Here is a 22,838-nt window from a genome sequence, read left to right on the forward strand (position 1 = left end):
AGGGGGTGTCATGGCCCGTCAAAGGCCCCCACCAAGGAGTCCCCAGACCCTGCACCAGAGCACCAGAGATGATGCAACAAATCCACAGTGTTGCAAGGGACAGCGTCTAACCAGGCAGTGCAAGGGAGGCCTCTGGGAGTTCCCACCTGCCCAAAACGTTTATTAATCCACGGGATTTTGTACTCTTTGGCGTGGCGCGGTGTGGCACAGGGACAGGGTACCCTCAACACCAGCAGACCAGATGGAGGGGAGCAATGAGATGTCATTGGGACCCTCGGATGGGTGATACGCTTCCACCTAACCCTGTCACCTCTCCCTATCCCCCATGCACACTTCTTTCTCTATTTCTTTCTTTCCTTATTTTCTCTTTCTTTCTCTTTGCCTCTTTTGCTATTAAATAACATAGATCATTTTTTTGGCACCAACACCTAACGTTGTTTGGTTTTAATCATGTTTTTTGGGTATATTTTGAACCTTCAAAGTTCTTTCTGTTTTATACATGGAGACTTCGTTTTCTTTGATCTTCTGGTTTTAAACTAGATCGTAACAGAAGTGCCCCTTGCTTGGGTCAGGACCCGGCCAGATTGCAGAAACAGAGGGTGTTGCCTGCCCAAGAAGGGCATTCCTCAGCCTAGCTATGGCCTTCTTCTGTCCTGGAGCACTGGCTGATCCCTGCTGCCCTTTTGCCACGGTTATCCCCGCACCTCTGGGATGCCTCCTCAGGGAGGCTCTTACCCACTTTTCAGGAGGCCACCCTTCCACACTGTGGCTCTGCCTCTGTAATAGCCCCATAATAGAAGTCTGTGTGTACCTGGTAAACATGATACAACACAGCTTTCTCTCACCCTGTGTGTTCAGGATGCATTTGCATGACAAAGACATGTCACTGTGTATTTCTCCTGCCAAACAAAACCCTGTTAGACTTTTAGGTTTTCTTTGATTTGGATGTTTTTTATTTAATGTTGCCCGTTTGATAAATTGACCTCTGAAATTAAGATGTTGGAAAGTCAGAATTGACTATTTCCACCGGGCAGGATGGAATGCAGCCATATTATTAAATAATGACAATGTTGATTTACTGTTATCAAGTTCTTCATAGACGCTAAATACATTAAACAGTCTGTGCAGATAATACTGGTATAAACCCAGACCCATGGATGAACTATTGCCATTATGATCTTACTCTTATCATACAACTTTGGTACCTTGGTACATTGGAAAAAAATGGTACTTTGTGTATTCATTAAATGATTATATGGTCTGCAAATAGTGCTTATCATGCTTCAGAAGTACATAGCCAAAACGATTCTTATGATATACAACAGCAGAAAGCTTCTTTGTAAACTACAGATAAGGTTTCCTGTGGAATCTGCTCAGGTTTAAAAATTGGAAGTCACGTCATTACCTACTTAATTTATGGTTATGTTTAGTTCATGGATTACAATAAGTGCTTCCATTTTTAAACATGTCTTGCTCTGACATATTTCTTTTTGCTGCTTATTGTGGTTTGGCCCTGGCTAGATGCCAAGTGCCCAACAAGCAGGGAGAGAGAAATAAAGCCCAAGAGAAATAAGGGATGATGCACAATACAGTTGCTCACTAACCCCTGACTGATACCCAATCTGTCCCTGCCAGTGATTGGTGCCTCCCAGCTAACTCCCCCTAGTTTATATCCCTTTGGTTAGTTTGGATCAGCAGTCCTGGCTGTGCTCCCCTCCAGCTTCTTGTGCACCTGCTTGCTGACAAAGCATGGGACATTGAAAAGTCCCTGATTTAGGGTAAGCAGGATGGGTTGAGGTAACAACAAATCTGACTAGAATGTGCTAGAACAAGTTTGTTCTGTTAGTTTAATGGTCACTGGTCACAATGTTGATTAATTTTCTCTCAAAGCTGGTCTGCTTGTCCTTAAAGTCCCATTATGTGATACCTTCCTTGCGGCATGTGTTCCCCACTGTGCTGTTTGTCACCCGTGGGAACTGGGCCAAGGTTATCATGTTGTACCTTGTAACTCTTTTTATGACATGATAGAATTGCTGGCTCTGAAATGAATCCGGTATTTGTGCTTGGTCCTGCCATCATCTCCATACTTTGGGAGAATCTATCAGAAACTATTAACAATTGTACCTTTTACCTTTCCTTCTTGGAGACCCACAGTGTGGTGGAGAGACCTCCCTTCATCTTCCCCTTATCTTCCAGACTAATTACAACAGCTCCTGAGAATTTTGAATATATTTGGTATGTTGAAACCAGCATGTTTGCATTGCTATGTTGTCCTGAGTGGGTTCCAGGTCTTGTTTAAGAATAAACAACTATTTAAGAATACCAGCCAGTGGTCTGCCCTGAGGACAGATAGTTATGAGTGGCAGGGTGTCTGGAATAGTATGGGCAAGTGCCAAAGACTGTGGGCACTTCCAATGTTTTGGACCTTCATCCTTGAACAAGTGCAGAATACGGAAAAGCTAGTAAAATATTTGGAATAGGTGTGCTGTCACCCTGGCAATTTCAGATATACAAAAACCACTGCAAAGTGCTGGGCCATGGCTGAGGCCTTCCAAGCCCTATGTGACCATATTTATTACCCTCAAGGGGAGAAAAAGGTCTCTGGATCAGATAACAAAACAACAGGCTGCTCCAACCCCTGTGACAGGCACTGCAGCTGAACCTGAGAACCAGCCTGTGCCCCTATACACAAGAAGAAATGGAACCATCATTTTTAGTAAAGGAGGACTAAGCAGAGGCACCACATGAACATGAGGAAGAGGCAGAAAAGGAGGTAACCACTCGATCCCTATCCCTGAGTGAGCTGCAGGATATGCAAAATATTTTAGCTGTCATCTGGCTGCTCTGATGGTGGGGTGATGTGGTTAGTAACCTGCAGTTAGAGAGGAGGAAAGCCAAACTGGTGGGATCATTTTCTAGGGAAGGGGGCATTGGTATGGCACTTGGAAAAGGGATGAAAATCCTCAGCCTCTGGAGGCAACTCCTGTCAAGGGTGAAGGAAAAGTATCATTTCAAGGAAGATATTTATGTCACTCAGGGGAATGGACTACCATGGAGAGAATACCATGAGGTATTAGCCTGTACCTGAGGGAATTAGCCATGATAGAGATGATTTATTAAGACCCAAACAATGTGCAGCCACCCATAGATCCAGAAGAAGTCCAATTCAGATGTCCTCGGTGGCAGAATCTGTGTGTACATAGCAAAAGACAGGAAAGGTGATGGTGTATTGGAAAGTGTGGGACTTGGGCATGACATAAATGGAATAGAATAAGGGGTGGGTACTGTCCTGGTTTCAGCTGAGATAAGGGTAATTTTCTTCCTAGTACCTGGTACAGTGCTGTATTTTGGAATTTGTATGACAATAATGTTGATAACATGATGATGTTTTAGTTGTTGCTAAGAAGTGCTTACCCTAAATCAAGGAGTTTTCAGTTTCTCATGCTCTGCCAACAAGGAGGTGCACAAGAAGCCTGGAGGGAACATGGCCAGGACAGTGCTATTTAGCCTAAGAGTGTATGGGGATACAGCTGCTGAAAGTTTATTTGAAGGAGTGTTTTTGAGTCCTGAGGATGCTAGGATGTGACTGGCAAAGGAACTTAACTTTACTAGGTCTCCTTACCTTCATTTTGCCTTCTTGTGAAAGATTCCCTGTTAGAATTGTGGTGGGGTTTTGAAGGCTTGGAGAGTGCTCCACCATCTTCCTTCAAAAAACTATGCAAAGACTTAAGGACTGACACTAAGATGGCATGGTCTCAGTGGTTTTGACAGATAAAGATGGAGAAATGCCAAATTATGGGAACTGTGGGTGAGGTCCTGTCTCTGAAGAACTGTTTTATTGTCTCCTGCTGACAGAATACTGGGGAGGGAGAAAGAGGCAAGGAGACCTTTCTGACTTAGTTGCTTGTCCTTTGCAGAGTGCCTGTTGGAAGTACTGCTGCAGTGGATTGTGATCAAAAAATGCCCCTCAGCTGCTGCTTGGAGGGAATCGGCAACAAAAGAAAGGTACGTGACTAAAGAAAGGCATGGGACAAGGAAAGAGCATATCTGGAAGAAGACACCCAGAGATAAAGTCGTAACTGCAAATGGCAGTGACAGAATTTTAACATGTTAGGGTAGAGGTGAAGAAGTACTTATTATTTTCCAGGATCATTTTTAAAAGGACTGAAACATTTATTTATACAGTTTTCTGTATACTCTCTATATACACCCCTTGCTATATTTTACATCCCCCCACCCCAATTCTTAAAAGAACGCAATCTGAAATATCAAAAAATATATAAAAACTTCTAATAAAATGGTAGTTTAATGGAAAAATTATCAACTTGGATTGAAATTTTTTTTCCAAAATTGCTGATCAAAACCCCTTGAAACTTCTTACTGTATTCCCTGGTTTTGCCTACTGCAGTTCAGGATCATTCCCAAATTATTGTCAATGCTAGTGTTTATCTAATCTACTATTTTGCCTATTAACTGAGTTTCAGAGACCAGTTAAAGGTTTTTCCTACTGTTGAACTTCAATGTTCATAACTTAATTTTTCCTTGATATTTGTGTAATACTGTCTTGTATCTCTCTAAATGATTCTGCTTCTGAACCAGTGTAGAGTTTGCACATTTTAAATATTTGTTGTAGATGTAATTGTAATTTGCTGTCATTTAATCAACACTATACATGTATTTTCTTTTAGTTTAGTCTCCCCTAATTATTTTTGCAGCTTTTCTTTGAACTTAATCCAATTTGTCTATGCTTTTCTGGTAATTAGGTGCTGATAGCAGAAGAGCGTTTGGACAAATTCCACCTGTTATGTGAAGAATCATCTCCTTTTATTTCTTCAAACCTGTGTCTTACTAGCTCTCGTTAATGCCCCTAATTCTTCTGTTTGGAAAACCAGTGACCACTTGATTTCTAGCCACCTTCCCACAGGTAGTGTGATCATTTTGCGTTTTGTAACCCCTTCATGGTTCATTTATTTTGACTTCCCAAACTACTTGCCTTGTTATTTTTGTGTAGGAGAAAAGTTAGGTTTGTTCTGCTCATGGTTTCTGGAGCAGTGTGGTTTTCTTTCCTCAGCAACAGAGATGTCTCTGTTTTCCTCTAAACTTCTACTGTTTATTTAGTTATAGATTCATTACCTAACAACTTTGGCGGTTGTTGATGCTTGACCTTTATCTATGATTATGCACACAGTTGACCTGTTAAAATAATGTTAGTGTGTCAAAGTGAAGATCTTAAAGGAAAAACAGAGTTACAGTTGCCTGGGCAATACTAATTTTGAGACTTCCTTCACTTGTATGATGATTACACTCCTCTTTTAAATTTTTTTTCTTTTACATAGGATTTTGTCTCACTAAATGCAAGAATGGATAACACCAAGCAACCAAAAAACTTCCACATCTCTTCCTCAGCCTTTAGCTGTATCATCCTTATTTTAAAAACAAGGAAAAGATGTGAAAAAGGACTTTTAATGAGCTAACAGACTTTTGCTGACAGTGAGGATAATGTCTGTCAGTGTGGAAACTCCAGCGCTGCTCTGGTCTTCAGAGCTGGCCATGAGCATGCGTAGGAATGCACACTTTAGAAAGTGCACGGTCACATCACACCCCTTAAAGTCAGCACTTAAAGCAAGACACACCCAAACTGAGAACTGCAAAATATTTGTATCTTGAAGGCAGGAAGGGAAATCTGGAAACTTCTGTGAAATCTATGGAAGAGTCAGGCATGGAAGTGAGTTCACCTGTCTGAATTTCTGCTTCCTAAACTTTACATCTGCTCTCACCCTGAAGTCCCTCTGCCAGCCTCCTGTAATGCATGGAGCCATGTAGAAAATGAGGCAGAATCAAGACTGTTGGTTGCCCCAATCTGTGTATACATACCCTTCTTTCTGTGAGCTGTGTCAGACCCAGGAGAATATCAGAAAACTCAGGATTTGAATGTGTAATTTAAACCAAATTGTTTTCCTTGTGGCTGGTGGACATTATTCTTGCTTAGGCAAGAGTCTTAATTCTGGACTTGTAAAGCCTTGAGTGCTAGGTACTAAAAATTATTCTTCAAATGTTAGTTTAGGGAAAGAAAGAAGGAAACAAGCAAAATTCAACAGTTCATTAGAAGATGGAAATTGGGCTTCTTCTCATTGCTTTTATGTATAATTCTAGCAGTGGTTTCTGGAAATCTTTTCAGTGAAACAAAGGTTAATATCTTCAAAATCTATCCTATTATTTGTACACCAAGCAGGGGAAGATGATGTGGCCTGTGACACACTGAAACCCTGAGATATGCACTATACAAACCCAGCAACTTTTATTGTATTGGTTCTAAGGGTCATCCTGAGGTTGTCTACAAAACCACCTGCAACCAGGTCTCTGTTGGCAATGAGCGTGCAAGGGAGGCTTGAGGTGAGGCCAGCTTGTGCCGTGCATGATGTGCAGATCTCTCTGACATGATGAGTGTGTATAGCTGTTGTGTTGGACTGGCAGCAGCATATGACCTTTCTTTCTTTCTTTCTTTCTTTCTTTCTTTCTTTCTTTCTTTCTTTCTTTCTTTCTTTCTTTCTTTCTTTCTTTCTTTCTTTCTTTCTTTCTTTCTTTTCTTTCTTTCTTTCTTTCTTTCTTTCTTTCTTCTTTCTTTCTTTCTTTCCTTCTTTCTTTCTTCTTTCTTTCTTTCTTTCTTTCTTTCTTTCTTTCTTTCTTTCTTTCTTTCTTTCTTTCTTTCTTTCTTTCTTTCTTTCTTTCTTTCTTTCTTTCTTTCTCTTTCTTTCTTTCTTTTTCTTTCTCTCCTTCCTTCTTCCCTTCCCTTCCCTTCCCTTCCCTTCCCTTCCCTTCCCTTCCCTTCCCTTCCCTTCCCTTCCCTTCCCTTCCCTTCCCTTCCCTTCCCTTCCTTCCCTTCCCTTCCCTTCCCTTCCCTTCCCTTCCCTTCCCTTCCCTTCCCTTCCCTTCCCTTCCCTTCCCTTCCCTTCCCTTCCCTTCCCTTCCCTTCCCTTCCCTTCCCTTCCCTTCCCTTCCCTTCCCTTCCCTTCCCTTCCCTTCCCTTCCCTTCCCTTCCCTTCCCTTCCCTTCCCTTCCCCCTCCCCCTCCCCCTCCCCCTTCCCCTCCCCCTTTCTCCTTCCCCCTTCCCCCTTTCCCCTTCCCCCTTCCCCCTTCCCCCTTTCCCCTTTCCCCTTTCCCCTTTCCTCTTCCTCCCTCCCGTCCTTCCCTCCATCTCCCTAATACATCTTTGCCACTTTTAAAAAATACCTCAACCTTTCTGCTTCTTATCAAGCTGAACATTTTTTGTGAGTTGGACAATGTTATGATGTGAGATACATTTTGTTATTTTCTTTTCTCCCACCAGACGTTTCATTTCTCATGCTGCCATTCTGTGATGATTATATGCTCAGTCTGTGCATGACTTTGCATGTGCTTACACATTTTTACAGCTCCCCCTTGCCTGTAAACCAGTGCCTGCTGAGTGCTGCATCCCCTTTTGCCTGCCTGCCCTGAGTGCCTGTAGAACTGTGTCCAAACTGCTGGAAGGAGCAGTGCTGCAAGAGGAACAGGGGAGGGCAAAACCAGTCAGTAGGTGAGAATCAGCCAGTGCAACAATCAAGGAAACAGTTTTTGTAAATCATGTAGTTATTTTTTCAGTATTTTTTCAAAAAAAAGCAGACACCATAGTAGCAGAATGGACAAATTTGTAGATAAAATCTGTATCAGTTCCATGTACCGAATAATTCCCTGAGGTGGTAGGGATTTCCTTCATCTCACAGTGAATTATTGTATAATAGCCAATTACATACAATTGTACACTGTATAATATTTTATCAACTGTCAGACAAGAGCCTTAAAGCTTTACTCTCAATGAAAGATTATAAAGTTCTGGGCAAAGTGGGGAAAAATTAGCATGTGATTTAAAAGCATTTAGAAATCAGATGTTGAGGACTCACAGCATAGTTGGACAAAGAAACAAAACCTGCAACTACAATGGGCTATCATAAGCATTCTGTGTTATCACATTTAAAGTGAGATAATTTAAGGAAGTATCTGAGAAAGATTATTCCTTCCAGATCATAGCCATAGAAGGATGCCAGGACAACTGGGGAAATTTTGTATTCAATGAGGTTTGGAAAAACAAAGAAACAAACAAGACCCTTTCTCTATTTTGTGAACTTTTCATTAACAAGTAATTGTGAACACTGGGGGTTTCTGCAGATTTTTTTAGCAATGTAGATTTTGGCCGTCCTTAATAGTTCCACTAACATGTTTATTTGTTCATTGCTCATGGTTCTGCTACGATGAAAGATCTTGATCTTTTGGCATCCAGTAATATTTTTGCTTTGATCCTGTAACCAAATGATGCTAGCCACAAAACTCTTTTAATTTTGTCATTATTTCACATGGTATACTTATTATTCATTTTGGTTTTGGCACACACAGCATGGAAACTTAACCCACATAACCAGTAATGTCTTTGCAATAATGTCAAGCAATATTTGGCACTTATTTCACTGTATGTTTTAGGAAGGTGTTTGACACTGACCTGATTTCAAATGGGAACAATTGTGAGTTTATGAAACCAAGCATGGAAATATAAACTAAACAGCCAGTCATCTCTGGCAGGAACACAGCAATTATACTCCTCCAATAATATTTAGTTTCAACTGGGAATCAATACACAACAAGTAAGGGGTGAATAGGAGGCCAAATAATTCCTACTAAAGAGGCTAAGAAGGTGGCTAGGCAAGACTTTGTTTTGACCTTTATATTTTGTCCTAATTCTGTTTCATGTTAGAGTACTTAACTGGATTTTACAGTATCCTTGAAGTCATTCAGCCTGCTGTAGAATAATTAAAAGAATGTTGATTGATGTGTGTTGCTGTACTGGAAGCCACTGATACAGTTTGCAACATCAAGAGTGTTGCAAAGGGAGTTATACACAAAACTTGAGTTTTATATCACACCGAATTTTTAAAATCAATTTTTGATCTTGCTAAATGAAGAAAAGAGAAATTATTCCAAAACACAGGCATCCTATAAGTACAGGTGATTCTTATACATAGGGTAGGAAAACAGTACATTGCTTACGGAAAGAATAGTTGCTACTACCTGACTGAGGGCACAATCTAGAAAAAAAAATAATGAAGTAATATGTAGAGGGATTCCTTGTGGAACAGGGGCATATGATACCCCAGGAAAGTCTGGCCAACCCAGGGTTGCTGAGGAAGAACCCCTGAACTGGCCTCAGGCTTCAGGCAGGCCTGGAAGACACCTGGCAGCAGGCAGCCTTGAAAATCCTTGGCAAAGTTATACACTGGTTGGCTCCCCCGCTGCTTAGAGGCTGCCTCATGGGAATAGGGCGTGAATGTTTGCAAAGTAGATATAAGTTTGTAAAAGTAAACAATAAAGTGGAGAACAATGCTCAAATCGTATCGGTGTTTGTGTTGGTACTCTGGCCGGCTCCCCTGCACTCGGGACCACTCCCCCCGCAAAAGTAATATAATATCAGTCTTGATAGGAGATCTGTAATGGTTAATATTATTGATGTAAGAGTTAGGAATTTTTGGGACAGAATCAGTTAAAGGTATTTGGTAAGGAGCAATGATAGTTTACGGGTTTTAGTCTGGTTAGATTGGATTTAAAATCTCAAATCCTTATTTCATTTTAGGACTAGTTTACATGTCTTCATCAATTTTAAGAGCCAGGTAATATTATCCATTTTTTATAACTTAAACATAGAACTGAAAAGATTGATAACATCAGCATCAACTAGGTGATGGGTTTTGAGTCATTAGTGTGGTGGTAGATGATGGTATTGTTGTTATTGTTATCATCCTCATCATCCTTGCCATCATCCTCATCATTTCAGATTTTCACAAGATCTCTGACCAAACTTGTTTAATCTGGATTTAGGTGATAATACTTTCTGCCAGCTCCTAGTGATTAAGCATAGTGGGAATAAGTACATAAACTACATCTCAGTCACATTTTCCCATGGATACTTGAAGTTTTATTTCACATAAGATAGCCCCAAATCTGCCAAGGTATAAGAATCATTAGGTAATTTTCTGTTTCCCATTGAATTCTGTGATAACCTGAGAAAAATTGCCTGGACTGTGTTCTTTTCATATCACAAAAACTCAGAGGCAGAGTGGCAGTTCCAGCTTCAACATAAAAGAAACTTTCTGAAAAATCTGAAGAACCATTTGCCAGAGATGAAGTATTAGATGGTAGAAGTGCTGCTTTGATTTTATTGCACAAGTCCAGGTCTGTTTCAGATGCAAGAAGAGTTCAATTTTAACAGGGTAGTTCCAACCATGAAACCAAACACTGTATATGAATTATTGGTTAGTTTAAGATAACATATGCAATAAACCTTTATGTCTGTCCAGACATATTTAAAGTTAATTCCAAATAGCTGTTATTAATAAGTTTTCCAAAAGAATGAACATTTCTAATTTGCACTGTAGAGGAAAATGCTATCATATTACCCAATAAAACCCTTACCAACCATAATTACTACTGATTGCCCTAACCTCTCAGTTTTACTTGGCAAAAAGAAACAAGGAGTGTTGTTCCTGTTACTCTTTCCCTTGCTCCTGAATCTCCACAAGAATGTCTAGCTGAGGTGGCTACATGACATTTTGGTGTAAACAGCACCACATTTTCTCCCACCAAATCCAGATAGTTCATATATGCAGGTGGAATGTTGCTCTCACTGTTTTTTGGGATACCATTCTCAGATTCCTATCAGCCACATACATTAGGGAAGTGGGAAGAATTTGAACTGTCATTCTCAAGAAGTGCAGATATTTATTGGTGAAACCCCCCAAAATATTGATTTTCTGGCTTGCAATGCGAAAGACACTACTTTTACTTTGACATTTAACTCAGCACTCCAAAATTGTGGCCTCTGCTTTCTAAGAGATGAATCCTAAAGAGGAATTATGAACAAGTTAAAATTTATTGTAATTTCTTTCCAAGCATTCATTGTGTGCAGGAAGGATGGATAAACAATTTTCACTAATAATTGGAATCACATAATATACATTATAACGAATTCTTAAAAAAATATTCAGTAGTTATCATTCATAACTGCCATTCTTTGTCATAAAAAAGCACTTTTGACATATACTTAGGGCCAATTCAGTCTTGCCTTTTCCTTAGCTCAAAAACTTGCCTTTGAATGCAGAGAAAATGCAATAGGTGGAAACATCCTAGAACTGCAAATTACCTCAAATTTGTTTTGCCCAGCCTTTACAATAGCTAAAATTCTTTCAGTCCAGTCTGCTGGTTATTTTTTAAATTGCAGACACTGAATCTCACATAGTTGTATGGTGAAGGGACAAGGGAGCTCATGCATTGCTGGAAAAAAGGAGGCTCTGTAAGGAGTTACCTATTTAAATATTAACTTAAATATTTATAGTTTTGAATGTTTTAATTTCCATATCACAGAAGCACATTAATTACGTTAAAATACAGTAAGAGGGGTAAAACCAATCTACTTTCCCTAATTCTGAAGAGCAGAAATTGATGGCTGTCTTGGTGGACTTTTGTTTTCTTCAGAGTCTCTCAGTGAATGTTGCAATTGTCAAATGTGGGAATTGCCCATAGCAGAACTGATAAAGGAAATGATTTATGAATCAAAGGCATTGCTGGAAAACAAATGATCTGTCACTTTTGTAAGACCTATTTCTAATGACTGTTTTGAGTTCTTAAATGTGACTTCGCCACAAAAAAACTTTTGGGATAGTCTTTTGCAAAATGGTGAATATCCTCCATTTCCCTCTTAAATTTTCTAGGATGGTTTTGTTTCCTCCTGCATGCTTTGTAAGTCTCAGGGTGGTGAATGCAGTATTCAGCTATTCTGACATCCAAACATTTCAAACAGTATGTCTGTGCTCAGAAAGTCTTATTTTTAAGTGACGTGTTCTTTTACTGATACCTTGTTTAATATAGTCCTACCAATTCAAATTCAGGTTGATGAATATTCCGAAAATATTTGCACAGAAACACTTCCATTTTTATCCTGTCCTGGTGAAGAAATCCTTGCATTAAGCAAGTCTATTTTCTTTCAGCCCTCCTCCAGCCTGCTGAAAGTCAATGGGCTGATGATGTTGCAGCAACTGCTGCTCTCGCTGCCAGGCTCAGGAGAGGTCTGTCTACAAAAGCCCTCTCCTGTCTACGGTTACGTGCACGTGCTGCTGTCTCTCTTTCTCCCTGAGCCGAGAGAAACTTCTTCAGAAAAGACATCCATGTTGGCCATTTGGCGATCTCTGAAAATGCCCAGTGCTGAGATGTATTCAGGCTCTGTTCAGATTGATGGCTTGGGTGTTGTGGCTGGCCTTACTTGCAGCAGGAAGTTTTCAAATGTATTTGGTAATCCAGTCAGAGCTTGAAGCTTGGGGTGTTGAATTTAATAGTTGCTGTTCTAATTAAGATTACTGCATCAAAAAACTGTTTGTGAGCAACCACAGTTGTCTGATGAATGCTGAAATGAGGTGCTTTCTTTTTGAAAATTCTGTCATGAAATACCTGAAATAAAAGCCTCTAGTCAAAAAGGACGTATTACAGATATTTATAATTGGGCTCAGTTAAAAAAAAAAAAAAAATTGCTACATTTTGAATATAAAGGTTTGGAAAAACCAAGATAAATTCCTAAATGAGGTAGATTGATTCCCCCAAGGGACTACCTGCATTGTGTTAGTTCCCATATGGTAACTTCTAAGTGTTATTTTTATGTGCTACTCAAAATATTTTACAAAATATTTTCCCCAGCATATTTCAATAGAGGGATCAGTTGTCTGGAAAGGTACAAGTGGGCTTCTTTTTGCAGTACTTTTGATAGGTATTTATCATAACTCTAGGCTCTGGTACCGGTTCTAAAGAGTGGAAAGGAAACATGTCATTGTTGAATGAGAAGTGTTAAAAACCAAAGCAATTAGCTGTGAGCATTAGGCATCCAATTCAGCTTTTTTATATACATTCTTTACTAATCTTCAAGAACAGTTTTTCTTAGATGCAAAACTGCTGTTATAATACTTGTCTACGATGTGTAAGCTTGACAGACAGAAGAACTAAAAATGTCCCTTGTGTTGTGTGAAAACACTTGGAGAATACTTGGAAAGATGTACACTTGCAAAACAATTGCTTCTTTGTTTCTTGCAAACTTCAGTAAATTTGAAATTCCCCAGATGTCAAAAAGCTGAATTATTTATTACTTAGAACTCATAGTCTCCTTGCCTTCTTATGCTAAGGTTTTTCTTTTGTTGTTTTTTTTTGGGTTTTTTTAGCATTTCAAGAAATGCTAGATCAGCTGACAATTATTAAAGCACAGTTTGGAAACATTGGTGCAAGAGTACCTGAGTTCCATGGTCTAGTAGTGATAATCAGAAAGATGGCTCTTGTGCTCGAAGATGGAGAAATGTTACAGAGAAATTAATTTGTTCTTGCTAAATAATGTGATTTTACAAGACAAACAATATGCTGAAGTTTATAGAAAATCCTTATACCTGCCAAGAGGTTTGAGATTTCATGAGATGTTAATTTTTTTTTTTAATAACCAAACAAGAAATTCTGGAATCACACCATGGTAAAAATTGTAATTACTTTTATGACATTCAAACCTCTGGTAGTAATTCTAGTTGAATGGACTACTTAAAAGAAGTTATTTTTTAAGCTGATTTCAAGGTTTTTGGAAGAGACATGCTGTGGCATTGTCTGTCCATCTGCCATTTTGACACTACTATCTTTCCTTCAAGTTGTGAAAAATTAGGGACTTCATGGAGGAAAGAGACATAGATTTGTGTGCTGCTGAGGAAAGGGTAGGCAGAAAGGAAATGCTCCATATTTTACTAGACAGCAATGGGCAAAGTCTAACTTTAGAGTATCCACATTGCATATGCTCTCTTGCTTCATTTAGGGGTGGAAGGGGACCATTTTTCATTGGTTCTACTACTCACAGAAGAGCTCATTTGACTGGCATTGCTGTAGCTACCTCAGCTCCAAAAGACAGGATTTTGAAAACTAATATCATATGCTTTATTAAACTCAAGTCTTAAGTAAGGCTATATATAATCATTTTAATTTCTGAGGCTTCACAAGTAATCCTGCTTAAATATATAGAGAAGATTTATCACAAGTTGTTAGAGCCATTTTTCTTGATTATCACTTACTGAGGCTTCAAAGTACTCACTTCAAAGTGCTTAAAAGCCAAATAAGTTTTTTTTTCTTGCCACAGCATCCAACCTAATAAAAGACAGATTATACTGATTTACTGTGAAGTACAAGGGATAACTAAAATATTAGGGTTTTTTTTACATGTTTGCCCCACAGGTTTGTGAGTTATTCCAGTACTACAGGCAATGTAGATAATTTTATATTACAGGTACAGAACATTCATGTTTTTTAAAAATAATATTTGACTTTAGTATGACAAAGGGCATGAAAGAAAGGGAGCTTTGCCTTCAGACTTGAAGCCCCAGGGACACACGGCCATTTGACATTTCTGCCAGAGGAATCCCTCTAAAGACAGAGTCACTGTAGAAGCACTGTCCTGCATGGCTTTTGGCAGGTGACCATGAGGGTGCTGCCCTCAGGATGCAATGCTGTCTTGCAGGCAATCTACAGGTGGCCACTCTGGTTGTGCCTGATGTGCCAGCAGGCTGCTTTAGGCCACTCTAAGCCCCGGGCATCCTCGGATGCATGCCTGGTGTCCCCCTTGCAGTTCTTCTGTAGGAACAGAGACTTCTCAAGGCATCCTTCAAAAGTCAGTCTAGACCTTTCCCTTGGCTTGCCAGAATGCTTTAGGTCACTACTGAGGCTGTGGATTTCACTCTTTGGGAAAGTTTGAGTGGCAAATCATTTTCCATTAGGTGAGAATCTAGAGCCCGTGGAGGGCTCTGAAAGGAAAAGCAGAGTCATGTCATTCTGGTTTAACCTGACTGTCAGCGTGATGGGTGCTGAGTGACTGGTGTGGCTGAAAGAGTTGGGCTGATGCACTTTGAACTCGCTGAAGCAAGTCAGGCGTCAGTTAAAAATGGCAAAGCTGTTCTTGCTGTGGCCAAACTTGGAAGCTAAACTTACAAGAAAGAACTTTAATTAAATCCAATCAGGATGGGACAGAAAGGTTACCTAGTGACTGAAATGATAGGAAATACTCTGCTATGTAGTGTTCTGATTTCACTAGCACAGCTGCGCCATTTTGCACCCTTAAATTCTTTCTTGCTTCTTAGCAAGCATTAGAAATCACGCAATTAGAAATCACCACTCTCAGTTATGCTGGAGTCATGGAAATAATTATGGGATCTCAGCATACCAAGGGTAAAAACATTAATTTAGGAAAGTTATCAGCAACCAAAAATAATGTAAGAATTGTATCAGCCTAGACTGATAGTACATAAGGATAATCCTCACTGTATATATATGTATATATTTGTATATATATGTAAATATTTGTATATATATGTAATATATGTAATATTTGGATTGTTCCAATGACTTAGATCCACACTCTTCAAAATACTTCACTATATATTACAATTTTGAATACATCTGTGAATATTATTTCTGTTATTTCTTTTATGGACTTTTTACATCACAATGACCCTGGAAAAACAAAACGTCTCCTCCAGTCACAATGGGAGGAATGGGTGGATGATGAAGACACCATGCAGTCCAGCCTGTTTTTCCAAAAAAAGTGATGAAAAGGTAAGTTAAGTAATTGCTGATGCAGGTATCTGTGGCAAAATTTGGAATAAAGCTCAGGTATGAGTCCTGGTTCTCACTATCATTGCTATTCTATACAGCACATTTACAGGATAGAAATTTGTTGGTGTTTGGTACCTCACCTCTAATACCCTGATGGTTTGGAAGGCCATATTAAGTTTTCTGGAGCAGATCTGCAGAACTGCATGGAAATACAATGTTTATGAACTAACGTGGTGGATGTTGTAGTCTGCCATCAGTATCTTCTGCTGCAATGTTTCTTCCTTGCTGTGTGACCTCACATGACTGCTAACTCCCTAGCATGTGACAAGTCCCACATAGATGGTCCACAAGATTCCAGGAGTGGTTCAGTGCTCCAGAGAAGTTTGGGAACTTTGATTTATCCCACAGATAGAAGGGGACTATCAAAGTTTTCTATTGTTTTATTCTCCTGTTAATTGCTGACGATGTTTGTAGAAGAATAGGTTCACTGTCTTTCTGGTGTGATCAAATGCTTCTGAGCTGGAGACAAGGCTAAAGGGAGGAGAAGAATGAAACAACAGTACCCCTTTTTTTCCCCCTTTCTTTTAGCAGTATATTTTCATTCTCAATTCATTTTTCAACTTCATAAAGCAAGCTGAGATTGGATCTGTGAAAAATCTTCACAACTTTCTTCCTTTTCCTGCAAAGTTAAGATTGTATCTATGCTCAGAAGAATGCAAAACTTGAGGGCTTAGTTATATCTCATGGTATTGTTTTCTGGTTTTATGATACTTCCTTCCCCCTGGTGATGTTGAGAAATTTGTATTAAACTTTAGGAAATAATAAATGTTCTGTTGTATGTTTAATGGACTAGACACGTTAGTCCTTGTCTTGGCATGTTGTGGGGGGAATAATATGATGTCAACCATGGAAAATCAAAATATACTCACTTGTATGCATTTGTAAATCTTTAGACCAAGGGCACTGTAGCAAATAAGTCAAATAGCCTGGACCTGTGGACCAAAGCCCTACTTCAGAAAGCTCTTTCTTGCAAAGCCCTTTTCCTCTCATACTTTCTATTTTGTGCCAGTGGGCAGTCAGCAGTGTTTCAGAAGTCAGCAGTATTTCCTTGAACACACAGGTTTGAAAGGCCTCATATAGACTGTTTTCTTCACTGTCTTGGTGATGAATCTTTTTTATCAACATGGATTAGTGGATTAGTTTTGTGCTTGAAAATGATCAATTTTATGCAGTGAGATACAAGTGGAAGTTAGGTGGAAGCTCAGTGATGGATGGTGTTTTGTTTTTACTCTGCTGCTGTGATGTGTTGGTCCTTTACAAAAAGAGAGTGATGGATTCAAGTGGAGACCTGTGGAGAAAGGGGCAAATCATTCCTGGAGATCATCTTGAGAGTGTAGGAGGAGAAAAAAGTTTTTATACACATTGTTTGGGCAGAGGAGGGATGTCTGAGAGAGAAAGCTGTCCGAGGAGCAGTGAAATGGCTAAGGAGAGCAGGAAGCAAACACACAGCTAGGCCCAAGTGATTCTCAGGATCAGGAGGGCACTACACAGAGTTGAGCTCCAACCTCAAGAAAACAGATTGTTAGGCTGCGAAAAAGCCTGAAAAAAGGATTGTACTTCAGGAGAATAAGATAATCAGAGGACCTTTTAAAATTTTATTTCTGTCTTACCTAATTACTTGATTTATATCCATTATAAAAAGTTAACTCTTCTTGTTTGAATTTTACTAGAACCTGGATTTTCACTTGGAAAGTCTTTCCATGTTTTTAGGAGTAAGGGAAGATCTTCTGCAAACTTTCATTTTTCTAACCACATGTAGACTGCATCATGACAGTGCAGGTTTAATTTGGAGGCTTAATAATAGAATACAAAATCTGTTGTTTTTTTTTTTTTCCTTTTTTTTTTTTTAGGAAAGATGACAATCTTTTCTGTCCCTTGAAGGAGATTCTTCGTTTCATTAGTTTGTCACATGAACCAAATGTTTGCAGTGTGATGCTAAAACATATGCTGTTGATTAAATGTTGTTTTCAGTGTGGAACTTGAAGAAATACTGGTACTATATAGAGCCATTCATATGGGACAAGAAATTTGGAACATCCTCTCTTCCAAGATTTATCCACAAGTAATACTTCTTGGTAGAACTACAACATGTAGTGTACATTACAATAATTTTTTTTCTTTCAGATGAGAAAAAAAATAAACAATTAAGTTGGAAGGGATATATACTTTCTCTCTGGCCACAATCTCAAGCTGGGAAGATATCAATGTGTCTGCTAGCTATTCATTACCACAGCTTCAAAAGGGCAAACTGTCTCTGTCTATTGATTAATTTAAAAAGAAGCAATGGACCTGTATTAGGAATAATTACAAACAGGAAAAGTGCATTAAAATTATTTGTCTTTTGAAAACATATAATCATTTATGCTCATAAATCTAACACGGACTTTGCAGAAACACTAGTAAGTTTCTGATCCCCTTGTACAGCAAAATATGCTGAACATAAGGTATTACTCAGATTAAAAAGAAAAGTGCAATCATGTTTGTAGTAAACTTTCTTCAATGGCCAAAAGAGTTCCAGAGTTGCAGGAGATATTTCATCAGCATTGAAAATTTGGAACTACGGATGCATAACTCCACAAAAATATTATCTGTGCTGTCAATTTAAGATAAATGTGATAACTGTGCAGTTGAAGGGATCTTGAAAAGTTTCCTCACTGTTAGAAGTTAGTTTTCTACATTAGGCAAAGATTGCTTAATTGCAATTTCTAATTTCTTTAAGGATGAGGAGGATGGGAGTGATGCTTTCAATGACTAAATAACTACTTAAAAGGTTTTTTTAATGACACACTTAAAAATCATAACAACCTGCTCTTCTGTGTGTTGAAGTTAATGATGTCATACTTTCTCTGAAGGGTAATCTAGGAAAAGAATTGACAACTGATTCATGCATCACAGTCTAATTCTTAAATACACTTCACATCAAAGCAAGAAAAACACCAAGCATTTCATTCACCTTTCAAATACCAGAATTTGTATGAAAGCCACAACAAACAAAATGAAATTTAAACTGAGCCAGTTGCTTCCTCTGGAAAAAGCATTGTCCTTTCAGGAAATCACAGATGTTTCATGCAGGCTGAGCTTCCAAGTCTGGATAAGGAACCTTTGGCTGAAGAATTTGGGGAGGACAAGCATGTCAATAATACACCTGCGGCACGAGCCTTGAGTAAGGAAATTGTCTATGGCTCTATCTTTAGGCTCTTGTTCTGTCGATTTTTATAAATTCATTAACTTTAATATACCCTCTGCTGACTTGAGCGCACACTCTGGAGAATATTTTCCTTTTAAAAACAGATGGTATGGAAATGTTTAAAATATTGCTTCTGTTAAGCCCAAGCTATATATTAATGTTAACTTGAGCTGAACAAGTGAAAGGATGTGCAAATTGATTTTAAAAAATACCTTAAGAATTTATATATATATGAAGGTATTCACTAGTGGATTTATCTCAATAAATTTAATATGATAGTATACCAGTGAAGGCAACTGGAATACCAAATGAGAGCAAATTGGAATGGAAATAGTATATCCGTTCTCTATTATGTCTTCACTCATGAAAGATGATGAGCCAATTTCTGAGGCAATTAAAAGCTATGTTGTCAAGAATATGGCATCCCATATGAATCTCTGGTAACTGTACTGTAACTGTACCCTTTGATCATAACAAAACTCATCTTTTTGAGCTGCACCTTGTATATAGGTATCCATATTAAGTAGCCGGAGTTTCAAGCTTGTTATATCACATTTTTGCTCTTTATAAAGCTTCTACTCATAAACAAATTGCCCTTATTTGTTCTGGTCTTGTCTTCTTTATATTGACATGTGCAGAGGCTTCATTTAGGCGTACAGGGAGAACAACTGAATTTATCTAGATAAACTTCATAGTTATATTTTCTAACTGTTTTTTGGCTTATTTTCGGGGGATTCTTTTTCATACTCAGCTTCTAGAGCTGTGGTACTTAAATCCAAGTTCTTTAGTCCAATTAAGGCCTAGTCACTGCTGTCTAGACTGCAGTAATGATGTTGTTTATTTTCCTGTGATAACCCTATTGATAGGCCTCAAAACAGCACTGGTCCTTTTTTTTTGAATAGCTGATGTTTGCTGACTGTACAAATAATGGACTATCAGCCATTGGATGTAGTCTGCTTTTTGCCATAATGGGAAACTGCATTAAAGATACAAATCATCCTTTAAGTAAAGGGAAGGCTTTAGGCATGAAGACATTTTTCAGCCCTACTTTGGGAAACTGTCATTCAAGCTCTCCATATCAGGGTCGTGTAGCTCTAGGGATGGCTCCTGTTCTTAGTCCCTCAAGGCAAAAGGGTGAAGGCAGGGGCTGTGGTCTCATGAATTGCAGGTAGAGGGCAAATTCACCTTCCTGTGAAAAATATGGTTTAATACTATTTCAACAGATTGGACATCAGCCTGAACCTTACCGTATTATTTCTTGCTGTTTTACAAAAAGCCATCTTAGTTAGCTGAAACACCAAAAAGACCTATTTCTGGACTCTAAGGGTTACAAGTTGGACTGGTGTGATGTAAGATTGTAAGTGCCTTGTCTGGCACTTAAATGTGTGAGGAGGTAGTTCCAGAGTGTGATTTGGCATGGCAAGAAGAATTTCTGCAGTAGCCCTCCATGGTGTCAACATGTTCATACTTTTCTTCAATTTGGAAATCTCCAAACCACTTTAGTCTGAACACTAGTCTTAAGATAAGGGCAGGAAAGTACAATTGAACAAAGCTGTCACAGGGGAAGCTGTCTGGCGTTGCTCATTGTGTTGGGGTCTGCGGTGAGTATTTTTGCACGTGAATCACTCTTTTGTATAATTTTGTTATTAATATTGTTGCTGTTACTGTTTGTTCTCTTATCTCATTGCTGTTTCCAGTAAATTGTTCTTATCTCAGCCTGTGATCTTCACCTTTTGTGCCTCCAATTCTCAACTCCATCCTGCTGCAGCAGAAGGGGGAAGGGAAGGGGGAGTGAGAGAGTGGAGGGTGGTTTGGGAGAGTCTCGGTGGGGGCACTGAATTAGGGAGCACCATTCCTAAACCATAACAACTGCACAAATATCCTTTGAACGTGTATCTTTGGCTGGGAGACTTATCTTTTGTTTACTTGCTACTGTTTTTTTTTCCCTCCATTAGTATTCATGAGTTAATAAAGCAATAGATCACAATATATCTATGTATCTTGGATTGCAGTACTTGTTACAGCTTAGGAATCCACCAAAAATCACATGAGAGGAAGAAAGGGACATGACCAGCTTTGAGTGTGTGCTTCCCACACAACAGAAACCCACAAATATGTGCAACTGACGAGCAGCTAAATCAAGTGCTTTGTTGGTGATCGTATTGGCTTCATATAAGGTGCTCGGCTTGACTGGAACCCAAGAACTTTTTCTGTAAATGCTCCTAGGAGCCTGAATTTGTTTCAGACCTTCCAGGGTGCTTGGAACAGTAATCCTACAAAGAAGGCGATACCAGTCCCAGGGAATGGGACTATTATGTCAGACTGGATGTAAGCACGTAAGCTTGAGTTTGTCTCTCCTGGCTGGTCGGCATATCAGGCAGGGTGATAGAAATCAGTTCACTCTCTGTGACTCTGCCAGTGATCTTCTGGTGTTTTCTGGCAAATCACTTTGTCTTCCCCTGTAGCTTCAAACAAGGAATAATGTTATCCTGGGGAAAAGTTTCACCTAGAAGAACCAGGAAGCTCACCATAACAGTAAGATTTGTCCTTGTGATGTTGCTATAGAAATTACCATAAGATTGTTGCAGAAAAAAGGTTCCTTGCCCCTAAGCCATCCATTTCCTTTATGCTGGGCCTTTCCACAGTGGTTGATCACAGATTCAAGCTGTTCAATTTAAAAACAAGACAAGACTGAGTGGATTCCATTAAGGTGTATTCAGTCAGAGACACAAGTGGATAGAAATGGTGTACAATGCAACTGTGTTTCTAAGAGTATTTTTTGTAGGATCATATTACTGTATCCCGCAGCCGTAGGGAGGAGAGGAGAGAAGATCCAGCAGGCAGGAATTGTGCAGCAAGATTGATTTATTTAATTATTTTACAAATTCTTTTATAGAATTTTTTCTTCATAGTCCAACTGGACAAAGGATTAGCCACCCCCCTGGAGTGATTGGCTAAAATCCTAAAACATCCATTGTCAAAATATTTTTCTACTGTACCATAAACATAGTTCTACAAGGTCGCAGGTGTTCATAGTTTACAGAACTTCTGCAAATATCTTCGTGAGAGAGAAAAGTATCTCACGGCTTAGAAAGAAGCAAGAAAAATTCTTGCTAGCAGCAATATTGTATCCACAGGAACATTTATTGCTATCAAGGAATTTCTAAAAATAGAAGATAATGCTATTTAAATTTATTCTTATTGATGAGATTTATGCATATATAAGATTGTGGGGGTTTTTTTATTTTCTTTGGGGTTTTTTTGTAAAACTCATATTGCTCCAGGAAGAGAAATTATGTTTAGCTGTCTTGGTAAGAAACTGACTAGGTCCTGGCTTGAATTTAGGCTGACAGAAGAGAGATTATTGGGCTTCAAATTAAAAATTCCTGAACATGATGCAATAAAGCAAGAAGCTGGCAAAAGCTGCAGCTGATACCATCAGGAATGTCAGAATCACCTGGATTAGAGTATCAAGCTATTTATGTAGCAACACTGAGGCCTGTGGGAAGAACCGTAAGCAGGAGCGGTTGGTGTTTATGTGGGAAAGACTGAGAATGGTGAAACAAAGGAGAGTAAGAAGGAGAAAAGGGAATATAATAGGTAGCAAGCTGTGATTAGTGCTGTTTGGGGATACCTGTTGGGAAGTCTTGTACTTTATCACTGTGGACTAAACCAGGGCAATAAACCAAACTTCTTGTCCTGACCATACACACGCAACAAACCTGCTTCCCTGATGAGGAGGAACAGGGGGAGCAGCATGCTTTCCCTAGGCTGCCAGGGAACCCCTGAGTCAGGTCAGGCATCAAGGTATGACTATGGCTATGCATGTGCCAGGCCTGAGGGCGTTGGCATCCTTCCTGCCAACATCCACAGGTGCCAATGTAAACCTTGTGTAGTGAAACCCAGTAGTGGC

The 22,838-nt window shown here is 39.1% G+C and overlaps 1 long non-coding RNA gene across 1 annotated transcript; it reads left to right on the forward strand.

Moving 5' to 3' along the window:
- Nucleotides 1–3,918: 3,918 nt before the first annotated feature.
- Nucleotides 3,919–9,668, forward strand: LOC116449249. The gene is made up of 4 exons (XR_004242319.1): nucleotides 3,919–4,005; nucleotides 4,764–4,924; nucleotides 6,233–6,393; nucleotides 7,413–9,668. It is a non-coding gene; the product is annotated as an uncharacterized LOC116449249 (long non-coding RNA).
- Nucleotides 9,669–22,838: the final 13,170 nt, after the last annotated feature.

This window comes from Corvus moneduloides, chromosome 1 (assembly GCF_009650955.1).
Source record: "Corvus moneduloides isolate bCorMon1 chromosome 1, bCorMon1.pri, whole genome shotgun sequence".
NCBI classification, from domain to species: Eukaryota; Metazoa; Chordata; class Aves; order Passeriformes; family Corvidae; genus Corvus; species Corvus moneduloides.